Raw genomic sequence first — 14007 nt, 5'->3', positions numbered from 1 at the left:
ATAAAAATTGAGCAAGTTATGGTCCTTGGATGTTGACATCATAACTAGGGTTTACACAAAATGACCCATAATCTTTCACCATAAAAAATGACTTTACAAGCAAAACTAGCTCTTGACTTAAAAATTAAATTTGTTTGTAATGTCATAAGAAGTAACTTTTATGTTGTAATCATTTTCATATGACAAATATTGTAGGACATAGGGTCTAGGGAACCCCAGTTTTGACCAGTTGACTTTCTCTGGTCAACCACCATGAACCAACTTGCAAACTTGACATTATCTTGATATTTGTGACTCATGGAGGATCATATATATATATATATATATATATATATATATATATATAGTATGATGTATAATGAATTATCTCTTGAAATATTTGATCTAATGTTGAAGAAACTTTCTAAGGAAGTCACACAAGATACCCAGATGAATTGGGGCTTCCAAGGCAAATAAGCTTCAAACTCTTATGGAAGATGTATTGGTTCAATGATTCATACTTGTGAATGAATGGTTGAGTGTTCTCCAAAGAATGGCTTAATAAATTAAAATCACCATTAAGACTTGACTAACTTTTGACTAACATTGGACTAACTCTTGTTAATATTGCTTTATTTTCAAGTCATTTACTATTATGCAATTTAAATTTCAGTCATTTATCATTCATTACCATTTACATTTCATATAACTTGTTTATGTTTATGTCATTTTCACTTCGCTCATATGAGCCATATCTTGTAATTGTATATATATTGTTTGTGTGTTTTGGTTTTGTTTATGGTCTTAGGACCTTAAAATACATAATAACAACAAAAACCCTAAAAAAACATTTGATGGACTGTTGAGTTTGATATGAAATTTTGGACCTAGGATTAGGCAACATTCCCTGTGCAAAAAAGGACTTGGCCAATGCCAACATTCTGAGACTAAGCTATTGTGAATTGTGCCTTCATCTAATACAAGCCTTGGGAATTGCTTTGATTCATCTTCTACTATGTTTTATGATTTATTGTTATTTTGATCTTGTATCTGATGCTTTGCTCTGAGTTGATTGAGGAATGTTTCATCTGATACATGGGAATACAATGAAGACTACTAGCTATTCGAATTGCTTGCTTGGATGTGGCTATCTTTATTTGATGCCTTGATCTTCATGATGTATGGATATTGGTCATTGCTTATTGATTATTTCTTGATAAAAGTCCAAAGGAAAATGGGTTTCTATATGACATTCTTGTCTGTTGGATTGCATCCCATTGGTCAGATCTTTTCAACTCTTAACTGTTAAGTTTGTGCTTAGGATAATCTCTTCATCTCCTCTCACTTCTTTAATTTCAAAATATCACCCCCTTTTAAAAAACTTTCTTTGCTTGAAATTTCAAAATTAGACTTTGCTTTAATGACTAGAAACTTTGGCCTTATGCTATTAAATTTTCAAACTCTTTCTTAAATCAAATTTGTAAATAAACTTAATCATATTGACTTAAAATTTCAAAATACAAAAAGCAATAACAACTCCATTTAAACTTTTGGCCCTTTGTACCTTTCTTATTAAAATTTTGTTAAAAGCAATTCACCAACTTATTTGAAATTTTTACCACGAACTACGAGGTTTTGATCCCTCATTTTTATGTTGGTACGTAGGCACAAGTCCGAAGGTCTTGTCAAACACAAAAATATAATCAATGAATTCTTTTCTCGTCCCCACACTCTATTTTTTCTCAAACATCATTTATACCCAAAGACATATGCACACAAAAAAGGGCTCCCTAGGAGTACCTAGGACACTTTGAGTGCTAACACCTTCCCTCTGTGTAACCAACCCCCTTACCTATAATCTCTGTCATTTTATTAGTTTTGATTTGAAAACTTCTTACCTTCAGGTTTTATTCGTACTTTTCCCTTTTCCTTTGGAAACAATAAAAGCGCGGTGGCGACTCTGGTTTTATTGAAGTTAGGCTTATCCATAGTTTGATGATCATGAATTTATCGCTACAATAAGGACAGTTGTTACCGACGGGACTCATTAGAAATAATAGGCGCAAATATATGATTTAATTATGTTATGGCTTTACTTTCCAAATGTATGTTTTATTGTTTTGGCACTAGAGTGAAAAAAAATCAAGGTTCAGTCCGATAGCCCGAGAGTGTGAGGATGGAACCAGATAGTGGAAACTAGGCAACAATCCTAAAAACCACGAGAGCGCTTTAGGCATCATTTTGGATCTCATTTATTTTAAAAATACACTTTCTAATTAGAAAGGGAGAGCGAGAGTATGGTGTTTGCCGATAGCGTGAGAGTGTGAGATGGGACCTTGGAGTCAATATTTTCTACATAGCATGATAGAGTCGTATTTAGTGCCCGAGTTCTACCTAAGCCCTTAGGAACACGAAATCTATATTTTGGGAAATTAGTATCTTTATTCCCGTTCATAACCTTATAACCTTTAGCCTTAGCTTTGCACTGCAATAATAGATTACATTAGTTTGACTATTAGTCTCAGTGGGTCGATAATTTTTTAAAACTACAGGATAGAATATGCACTTGTAGTCATCATCCGACAAACACATCTGGACGCGATAAAAAAAGAAAGTCCAAATGGACAAAGGAAAAAGAGGATAACCATAATAAAAGGTCCACGTGGACAAAGAGCAAATATAATATGAGATGCTAAAATAAAAGCATAAGGTAAATAACAAGAAATAAAAATCATGAAGTAAATGAAACTAAAATAAAGTTATTATAATAAGATGTTAGTGAAAGGAGAAAAGATGTTTTTGTCAATTTTTGGAGAACATTCAAGTATCCACTCACAAGCATGAAAATATGAACCTATACATCATTTATGAGAAGGGATCCAACTTGGATAAAATCAAAAAGTATGCCACTAGCTCTCACAAATGGAAAAGGAGAAATTTGTTCACACAATACCATGAGGAATAAGAGACTTGCAATCTCACTTATAAAAATGTCATTGCCTTTGGGACAAATTTAGCGTTATGTTAAGCAATCATAATTTGACTTATGTAGAAGTCACAACTACCTAAGTCTGATCAATAATAATGTTTGTGTTAATACATGCTAGAGAAATGACATGTATATCATCCTCCTAAAGCTATGTCATATAAGAAAAGAAAAAAGAAAGGGGAGGATCAAGAACAAAGGTTAGGAGGATGGTCCATTACTTCAATCCACATTTCATGATGCTTAGGAAAAACTTATGCATCAATCCAAAGTACCTTAAATGATTCATGATCACTTAAAAGGTAAATTTGAAAGGATGAAAGTTCATCAAACACCAATCCACACATCATGAACAAGATGGACATAAATCCATCCAATTGATCAAAGGGAAAAGAAAGGGATGAAGAAGAAAAGGGACAAGAGAGGTCACACCCAAATTGAATCACAAATTTGATCAATTCATCATCAAAATTAATCATCCATTTTGGTGGATTAGGGTTTTTGACCCCATAAACACCCAAGATCCATTGAGTTTGATGAGACTTGAAGTCAACATCATCATGATCCAAGGCCAACAGAAGTCCACAAGGTCAAAAAAATTTAAAATGCAATTAAATGAAATAATAATGAAGGAAATAACTTCCTCTATTTATAGGTAATGTGATTGGATCCAAATACGTATGAAACGATGCAGAATTCGTGCAAAACGAATTTGATCCAAGTGTGTGAAAAATGTGACTTGAAACTCCTCAAAACTTAGCCAAATGATGCGTTTCAAGGGTCAATTAACTTCTAGAGGTTTTATTACACATGTTTAGGACCAAAATACTTTCTAATTTGGCTTGTAATTGAGTTTAGTCATGATCAAATTTCGAGAAATGGTGATTTCTTCAATTTCAAGTCACCATGTTTAACTCAATGGGGCATCCTACTCAAGAGGCTTTTTGATCCCATTATTTTTGAAATGTGTTAACATCATGGCCAAGATTACAATGAGACAATAAAGGTTTCTATTGTATGTTTGAGCATAAAGTTATGATGTGTTGAAGTTGGTATAAAATATTGGTTCCATAAATTAGAAAAACTTGAGGGATTCATGGCTGAAAATGACCTATAATGTTCCAATGAATTTCATGGCCTTCCAAGAATAATTTGAAGTTGTTCCTTGAAGAAAACTTGTAGAGGGTACCACCAATGGAATTGTGCAAAAAGAATCAGCTTCATATGTTGAAAATTGAAGAAGTTATGATATTTGAAAGTTGGCAAAAAGTCACTTGAAAATAGGTCAAATTTCACTAAGTCCAGAAATGACCTATAATGTCTCCAAACGTTTGATGCTCCTCCAGGAATAATTGGTTATTGTCATGTAAATATAAGTTGTATGGGATGTTGAGAAGAGTATTATGCAAAAAGGGGCATTCGAAAATGTTGAGAATTAAGGGAGTTGTGATCTTTGGAACTTTGACCTTAAAATGTTGGTTTTTAGGTCAAACCACTTGGAACAAGCTTGTGCACTTGGACTTTCCTTGCATTTCAAAGCACATGAGTGATCATATGAACTCATAATAAGGTTTTATTGATGGTATCTTGATTAGATTTCTCAAAACTTGAAGTTACTTATTGAAGAAGGCATGGAAATAAACACATGAACCTTAGACTTTTCTTGAGAAGTAGGCCACCAAACTTTGAGATGCTTTTGACTTGAGGAGCCCTACCTTTCACAATAAACTAAAGGGAAACAAGACATATTTTTGTTATTTTTTTTAGTGGTTAGATAAGCAATGAACATATAAACACAAAGGTAAACAAAGAGGTGCATGGTGATCCCTGCAAGAAGCAAACCCAAAGATGGATAGAGGAAGGGCCAAGATGTGACCTTGTTTATATGCAAAAGATGCAAATGAGATATGGGATCTTAGGGTTAAAAATTAGGGTATGGCACTTGTAAAGATAACATTAACAAGAAAAAACCTAAAAAAAGAAACTTGGTTCTCCTGATTCACGGACTTGTGGTTACTATCCTTGGCATTATTGTGGAGTTATGGACTTAAGATTAGGACCTTGACCATTGCTTCGGAAGATTGTGATTTGAAACCTCCTTGAGATTCATCTGATGCCGTTGGCTTTGGACTTCGTTTGGAGACTTGGTTGAGTTGTTTGGTTTCATATGATGTGTGGGTTATTATTTGCTTATTTTGCTTGCTTGGCGCTTAATCCAAATGAGGGGATTCGTGCTTGACTTATGTCATAAAGCTTGCTATCTCTTGGTTAGATATTTCCTCCCTAAATTTTACTTTATGCTCTGGGATAGTCTCTTCTTCTCCTGCCATTTCTTTAATTTTCAAATCTTCTCCCTCTTTTCAAAAACCTTATTGATTTCAAACTTGAACTATTTTAGTAACAAACCTTGACTTTTTGTCAAGAGATTTTCAAAACCTTTTTCCCAATAAATTCTAATCCATCTTAAACATATTCAGACCAATTTCAAAAGACCAAAAAATACATAGCTCATTCAAATCATTTTGTGCCCTTTGTGCACTTTTTCTTTTAAAACTTTTTCTCAAAGATTAGACATGAGTCATTTCCATAGTTGAGATATAATTTCCTATCCCCATAGTATTAATGATAATTCTTTTCCATCTGTGAGAGCTAGTTGCATACTTGTTTATCCTTATCCAAGTTGGAGCCCTTCTCATGATGATGCAAAGTTCTCATACTTGTGGGTGACTAGTTGAGTATTCTCCTAAAAATGACAAAATTTATTTTCATTAAAAATGAATCAAAACAAACTTCTTTTTTATTTTTACCACGAACTATGAGGTTTTCGTCCTCCATTGCACTTTGTTGGTATGTAGGAATGAGACTTCAAAAGGTCTTGGCAAACACCAAAAATAAAAAAAAAATATTTTCCCATCTCTCCAATATTTTGCAAACAACACCCTTTTCAAACCAAAATGTACACATTTTCAAAGAGGTTCCCATGGAATACCATGGATGTTTAGGGTGCTAATACCTTTCCTTTGCATAACTAACCCCTAGAGCCTTTTTCTTTTTTATTAGTTTTTGTTTTAAAACTTCTTTGGCTTTTGTTCGTACTTTTTCCCTTTTCCTTTGGAAATAATAAAAGTGTGGTGGCCAGTCTTCATTTATGAGTTAATTTAATCAATATATTAGTCTAAAAAATTTTACCGCTTCAGGTAGGCCATGGATTCATGTTGTCGGGGCAGTGACTTCCATACTGCATCAGAAGCTAAAGTTCATGTTCAAAGATAACCTGGTTATTGTCTGTGGTGAGGAAGATTTGTTGGTTAGCGAGTTATCATCATCCAGATGTGTTGAGACAGAAGAGGGGATAGCTGAGGTTCCGCTCCACTTTTTAGAGTTTAAAGACGTTAGTTCCGCTACATCCAATCAAGACCAATCATCTACAATGGTTTTATCTTTAATGAGAAGCGCTAGGGAAACCCTTGAGAAGGGTCCTCTCTCCGTTTGGGGCCATATTATTAACGTGGCCGAGAAGCATGACCGATTTGGCATTGGTTATCGTCCTTCAGCATGTCGGTCAGGTTCGAGGAAGCAGAAAAATTCCAATCCCGTTAGGTTTAACAGTTCATGCTTCTGGAATGATCATATTGTGGCAGTCATTGGTGATGCTAGTTGCAGCAAGAAGGAAGCTCCCAACTTTATACGCAAGTGTACTCTTGGATTAATGCTTAGTAATTGGAAGGCCTTCATGGTCTCTATGGTCTAATCGGAAAAAAAACGTAATGCATCTTGTTTTCTTAATCCATTGTCCTCGCTCGAGACAAGTGGATAGCTTGTAAGGGCCTCCCTGTTTTAAAAACATTAGGTGATTAATAAAGAAAGTGTTCTACATTCAAAGTTTTTCTCCTTTCCTTTCAATTATTTTTACTTTTTCACTAAAATAAAATGGCAAAAATTTTATTTTCTTTTTCCATTTTTCGAAAAGCATACTAAAAATAAGCTCATAACATGCAAAGCAAATAAATCCATTGATAACAACTCGACAAAAATCCATTGTGAATCTGGACTTCCAATCAACCAAGATGAAGATGACATTGAGGAAGATTGTGAATTACCGACTAAGCTAGCAAGGCTCTTTGAGCATGAAGAGAAAGAGATTCAGCTGTATAAAGAGCCAATGGAAGTCATGAACCTGGGTTCTGAAGAAGTCAGAAAAGAGTTGAAAATAGAGGCATCCCTTGCCGAGCATGTACACTTTGAGTTGGTCAAGTTACCTCATGAATATGTTGACGTCTTTGCCTGGTCTTATCAATATATGCTTGGGTTGGATACCAACATTGTTGAGCATCACTTACCACTCAAGCCCAAATGTCCTCCGGTCAAGCAAAAACTCAGAAGGACCAGACTCGACATGGAACTTAAAATCATAGAAGAGGTTAAGAAACAGTTTGATGTTGGCTTCTTAGCTATTTTTGAATATCCTCAATGGGTCGCCAATATTGTCCCAGTTTCAAAGAAAGATGGGAAGGTTAGAATATGTGTGGATCATCGATATCTCAATAAAGTGAGTCCAAAGAATGATTTCCCTTTGCTTTATATTGATGTCTTGGTTGACAATACAACTTAGTTCTTCGTCTTTTCCTTCTTGGATAGTTTCTCAGGGTACAACTAGATAAATATGTCTCTAGATGATATGGAGAAGACAACTTTCATCACGCCTTTGGGAACTTATTGCTATAAAGTCATGTCTTTCGGTTTGAAAAACACAGGGGCAACATATCAATGTGTCATGGTAAGCCTCTTTCATAATATGATTCATAAAGAGATTCAGGTATATGTGGACAACATGATTGCCAAGGCCAAAACTGAAGATGATCATTTGGAACATTTGAGGAAGTTATTTGCCAGGCTCTGAAAGTTCAAGTTGCGGTTGAATCTAGCAAAGTGCACCTTTGGGGTCCGATCTTGTAAACTGTTGGGTTTTATTGTGAGTTAGAAAGGCATTAAGGTTGATCCCGATAAAGTTCAAGAAATCCAAGATATGCATCCTCCCTGAATAGATAAAAAGTTCAATGTTTCCTTGGTCGGCTTAATTACATCTCTAGATTTATCTCTCATTTAACAACTACCTATGAACCGATCTTCAAATTGTTGAGGAAAAGTAAGTCGATCGTATGGAACAATGATTATAAAGAGGAATTTGACAAAATAAAAAAATATTTACAAGAACCGCTGATCCCCAAACCACTTGTTACTAGTAGGCCTCTTATGATGTATCTCACGGTACTAGATGAATCTATGGGTTGTGTTTTGGGTCAACATGATGACACAGGAAGAAAAGAACATGCAATATACTATATGAGCAAGAAGTTCACTGAGTGTGAGACTAGATATTTGCTCTTGGAGAAAACATATTATGCTCTAGCTTCGGCTGCTCGACGCCTAAGACAATATATGGTTTGCCATACCACTTTGTTGATATCCAAGATGGATCCAATAAAGTATATTTATGAAAAGCCCTACTGTCAATGGTAGAATTGCTCGTTGGCAAATGCTGATAACTGAGTACGATATCCAATATGTGACCCAAAAAGCTATAAAAAGGAGTGTTTTGTCTGACTACCTTGCTCACCAACCCGTGGAAGGTTATCAATCGATGAGATTTGACTTTACAAATGAAGATATCTTGTTTATTAGAGACTACGCTATTCCAGGTGCCAAACCAAGATCACAATGGACGCTCGTGTTCGACGGTGTTTCTAATGCTCGAGGTCATGAAATAGGAGCAACTATTACTTCTCCAACTGGTTTCCATCTTCCATTTACTTCCAGATTATGCTTTGACTGCACCAACAACATGGCAGAATATGAAGCATGCATCTACAGTATAAAAGCAACCATTAACTTAAGAATCAAGATTCTTGAAGTGTACGGAGATTCCGCTCCGGTAATCAGTTAGGTTAAAGGAGACTGGGAGACTCATAATAGTAAATTGATTCCTTATAAAGAGCATATTTTGAAATTGATTCCCTATTTTGATGAAATCTCTTTTCTTCATATCCCAATGGAAGAGAATCAACTTTTAGATGCTCTAGTTACTATGGCATCCATGTTTAAAGTCAAGTGGAAGAATGAAGCACCTGCTATTCACATCGAACACTTGGATGAACCAACACATTGTCTAGAAATTGAGGCAAATTCTGATGATAAACCTTAGATCTATGACATAAAAAGATATCTGGAAAAATAGGAATATCTCGAGGGTGTATCCATTACTGATAAAAAAGCTATGAGAATACTTTGTTCAAATTTTTTCTTGAATGGTGATGTGATTTACAAAAAGAATTATGATTTTGTACTGCTCATATGCGTGGATAGACACAAAGTGAGCATAATCATAAGGTCTATACATGAGGGTTGTGAAGGTGTACATGCAAAAAGGCTCGCCATGGCCAAAAAGATCCTTCGAGATGGTTATTACTGGACAATAATGGAGGTCGATTGTTACAACTTTGTCAGAAGATGTCACAAGTGCCAGATACTAAAGTGATAAGATTCATGTGCCACCAACTCCATTGAATATTTTGACTTCTTCTTGGCCTTTCTTTATGTGGGGTATTGATATGATTGGGATGATAGAGACGAAAGCTTCCAAAAGTCATCAATTCATTCTACTTTCTATTGATTATTTCACTAAGTGGGTCGAAGCTTCTTCCTATGCTAATGTCACACGATAGGTGGTTACCCAATTCATTAAGAAAGAGATAATTTGCCACTATAGTGTTCCTAGAAAGATTATCACTAATAATGCCAATAACATCAATAAAAAAATGATGAGTGAGTTATGCCAATAATTCAAAATCGAGCATCAAAACTCTTCACCATATCGGCCCAAGATGAATGGCGATGCAAAAGCAGAAAATAAGAATATCAAGAAGATCTTCCATAAAATGGTCAGAACTTACAAGGACTAGCATTAGATTCTACCTTTCGCTATGCATGGTTATTGAACTTTGGTTCATACTTCCTGTAAGACCCCAATTTTAACCCTAAGATCCCTCATGGCATCATAACATTGCATTTGCATTGCCTCAAGGATCTTTAGCATCTTGGTTCCCTTTGCCTTTGGGTGGGACTCCTTGTGATTGGTTTGAGATCACCAAGCATGCTTGAATTATACATCATTGTTTCTCTTACTTTTGTTTACTAACCAAAAGCACAAAAATGTGTCACTAACATCTTTTGTTTGAAGCTTGAGTATCATCCAAGACACTTTGTGGGTTCTATTTAGATGATCAGTCAACACAAGGGAATGGCTTGAGATACTTCCAACAGGTTCAAATGGGGTCTATTCGTCAGTCAAAACGTTAATCTTGAAGGAGCAAAAGTTTGTTCATGAGTTGTCATGCTCGCTAGGCGAGCAGAATGGGTCACCTAGCGAGTCCCAAGAAAAGCCACCAGAATCACCTACGCTCAGAGGAATTTCTTGAACTGTCATGCTCGCTAGGCGAAGCCCACGTGTTTAAAAAAATTGAAAATATATATATATATATATATATATATATATATATATATATATATATATATATATATATATATATATATATATATATATATATATATATATATATATATATATATATATATATATATATATATAAATAAATAAAATATAACAGAAAAATTTTGGACTTGGGCCTCTCTCATTTGAGCCCACAGGTCCACAAAAATCAGGTTATAAATTCAGAGTTTCAGTGAAACAAAAAGCATTCTATTCCTATTACCCTGGCAGGGAAAAAGATAGTGAGAGAAGAGCTAACAGAGTTCAGAGCAACCTCCAGAGACTGAAGGGAACTCATCGGCAAAGAACCAATTCCCTCTCATATAAACCCTAAGAGTGCTTTGCAAACCCAACCGTGCCATTCAATTTCATTCGATCTCTCCAGTCAGGTTTGCCTTATTCCCATTACTTTATGCTTTTAATTTGAATACTCTGAATGTATGAGGTATTATGGGTGAATTTGATACCCTTTTGATGCATGTGTTTGACAAGAGGTTTAGGCCTCCTACCCTTGGTTGCTTTTTGTGAATTTTAATGGCATGATTCATGTGGTTACATTTTGATTTAGGGGCAACTCTTGATTACCCTATCCTGTTTGCTCTAACCTGTTTTGTGTTTGTTATGGCATTGTTTTTCCCTAATTCCGTCATATTACTCTAACCTGTTTGTTGAGTTTTTGTGAGGGCTCACATACTCTTGCAGGGATAGCTTGCTTGGTGTTCCACTTTATTTATGGGGTACCACCTGGAGGTCTATTCCGATTACCTGTATTGACTCGCTTTCTTTGATGGTGTTTAGCTTGGAAGAGTCTTTGGGTTTCTTATTTATCTAATTGATGTTACTTCGGATCTTTATCTGTACGGTAGATCTCTCGATCCCTTTACTTTTCCCGCATGTTACCGATTTCTTAGGTTTCGTATAGCCTCTCGTGGCATGTCATTTAAGGTAGCGCGGTTCCTTCATCTAGGACTGCCTTTTTGCATGAGCATCCCTAAACACCCCAAACTCATTGATTTTTCTTCTCCTAAGAACACGTTATCTCCTTCTACTATAGGCGAGTAAGTCTCCAAAGGTCGAGCATCCAGTAGATTGCGTAGTAACGTCGCTCACCCCAAAACACAACCCTTACCCCATAGGTGGTCGAACTACGTTTTTCTCTGATTTTCATCCCAGATGAGATACGTAGGCATAATACGCGATGTCTTAGCGAGCACACTCCCCTTTAACCCATAGGTAGCCGAGCTACGAAGACTATGATTCTCAGATTCAGATGAGATACGTATGCAGTGGATGCGACGTCCATACGAGTCATTTTCTTTTGACCCTTCTTTTAGTAAGTAGTACATTAGATAAACATACACGCTTTTCTCATCCCTTCAATCATGTTTGCACAAATAAATTTTCAAAAAAAAAACAACAACCTTTGCAACAAATGTGAAAAGGGCTCCCTAGGAGTACCTAGGATGCTTTGGGTGCCTAACATCTTCCCATTGCATAATCAACCCCCTTACCCAGATCTCTGACATTTTTACTAGTTTTTGATTCGATAAAACTTTTAGGTTTTTGTTCGCTTTCTAACCATTCCTTTGGATAAATAGAAGTGCGGTGGCGACTCGACTTGTATGATTTACCTTGGATTTAGTCAATATCTCTAATGGTAACGAATACCCCGCTACAGAAAAGTGGCGACTCTGCTGGGGACGAAACATCCTAGTGGGTTTTGCCTACTTTTCATATTTGTTGTATTGTATATTTTTCTTTGTGTGACATATTTTTGTGCAATTTGGGATTACTGTATTGTATGTAATGATTGAATTGTTTGAATATTAATTTCTTGTATGCTTGGTGATCTTTGTGAGATGAGTTCTATACCCGGACTCGAGTGCACTTAGGATAGGAGAATGGCGTAGTCTTGTTGACTTGTATGGAGTTATTCCTTAGCAAGTTGACTTGCAAGTCCATTCACTTGGTAGAGGTTATGTTGGGATCAATAATGTCACACAAGTAAGTTGTGGTTAGACATTACTCTTTCCAATATAGACCTTAGAAGCCAAGGACCTTAGTTTACCAAGCCCATCTTGGCCTTTTCTTTGGATGTAGTGCAAAAGTCGTTCAAGTGTAAGATTTGATACGATTGTTACGTGATACTACACTCATAAGAGTCTCTCTTGAGAATATTTTCGGAATACGAGTAGTCGTTTCTCCAATAATATCCGAAAGATGGGATGATGACTATGGGAACCTCTTGTAGAACATGTTTGGCAGGTTTAAACCCTAGTACACTCCCTTTTGGGTGGTACTTAACCTAACTCCATGCTCGTGACTTACAACAAACCTTTGATTCATGGTTGATTCGTTCATGAATCCTTAATATCAATGGAACTTGGGTGTTGATAAGGTGTAAACCATAATCCACCAAAATGGATGATTGATATTAAGGATAACATGATCCATCCCATGACCTTTGTTTGGTGTGCTTTTCTTGATCCTTGAATGTGATTGTTGCATTCATGCATTTATGCACCCATTTGCATCCATATCATCAATAAATAAGAAAAATTTCAAGGAACTTAAGGGGTTTATTTGCAAAATTTTCAGACATGGAAAGAAAAAGAAGGAATACAAAGAAGTACAACTTCAGGCAACCAGATTTGAAAGAGTTAAGGAATCCGACATCCTATGTATTAGATCCTTTGGGTTTCAAGGCTCGTTTTGGGAAGCTTCTTCCTCTTCTGACTACTCAGGTGGATGAAAGATCGGTGAGTGTATTGGTGCAGTTTTATGATCCCTTGTACCGTTGCTTCACGTTTCCGGATTTCCAGCTTTTTCCTACCCTTGAGGAGTATGCTTACCTTGTGGGTATACCTATTCTAGACCAGTTGTCGTTCAGTGGCTTGGAGAGTATTCCTACTTCTCAAGAGATAGCTGACATGTTACACATAGATGAATCTCTGGTTGGTGCTCATATGACTACCAAAGGTGGAATTCAAGGTCTCCCTTCTGAGTTCCTCATTGCTCAAGCTACTATATATGGGAAGGCCATGAGTGAGGATGCCTTTGAAGCCATATTTGTACTTCTCATCTATGGATTGGTATTGTTCCCCAACATCGACAAGTTTGTGGATGTGAACGCTATTAGGATCTTCTCTACTCTTAATCCTGTTCTGACTCTGTTGGGAGATACCTACTTCTCTTTGCATATGAGGAACGCAAAGGGTGGTGGCGCCATTGTGTGTTGTTTGCCTCTGTTGTATAAGTGGTTTATTTCTCACTTACCTCAGACGATCGCTTTCAAGGAGAACAAGGAATGTCTACGGTGGTCCACGAGACTTATGTCTCTCACTAATGATGATATCTCTTGGTATAACCATGTGTATGATGGTGTGCATATTATTGACTCTTGTGGAAAATTCTCCAATGTACCTCTTCTTGGTACATGTGGTGGGATTAACTACAATCCTGTTTTGGCACGTCGGCAGCTTGGGTTCCCCTTAAA

Source organism: Lathyrus oleraceus, chromosome 2, assembly GCF_024323335.1.
Source record: "Lathyrus oleraceus cultivar Zhongwan6 chromosome 2, CAAS_Psat_ZW6_1.0, whole genome shotgun sequence".
Lineage (NCBI taxonomy): Eukaryota > Viridiplantae > Streptophyta > Magnoliopsida > Fabales > Fabaceae > Lathyrus > Lathyrus oleraceus.
The sequence above is the reverse complement of the archived record's forward strand: the minus strand, read 5'-3'. Positions refer to the sequence as shown.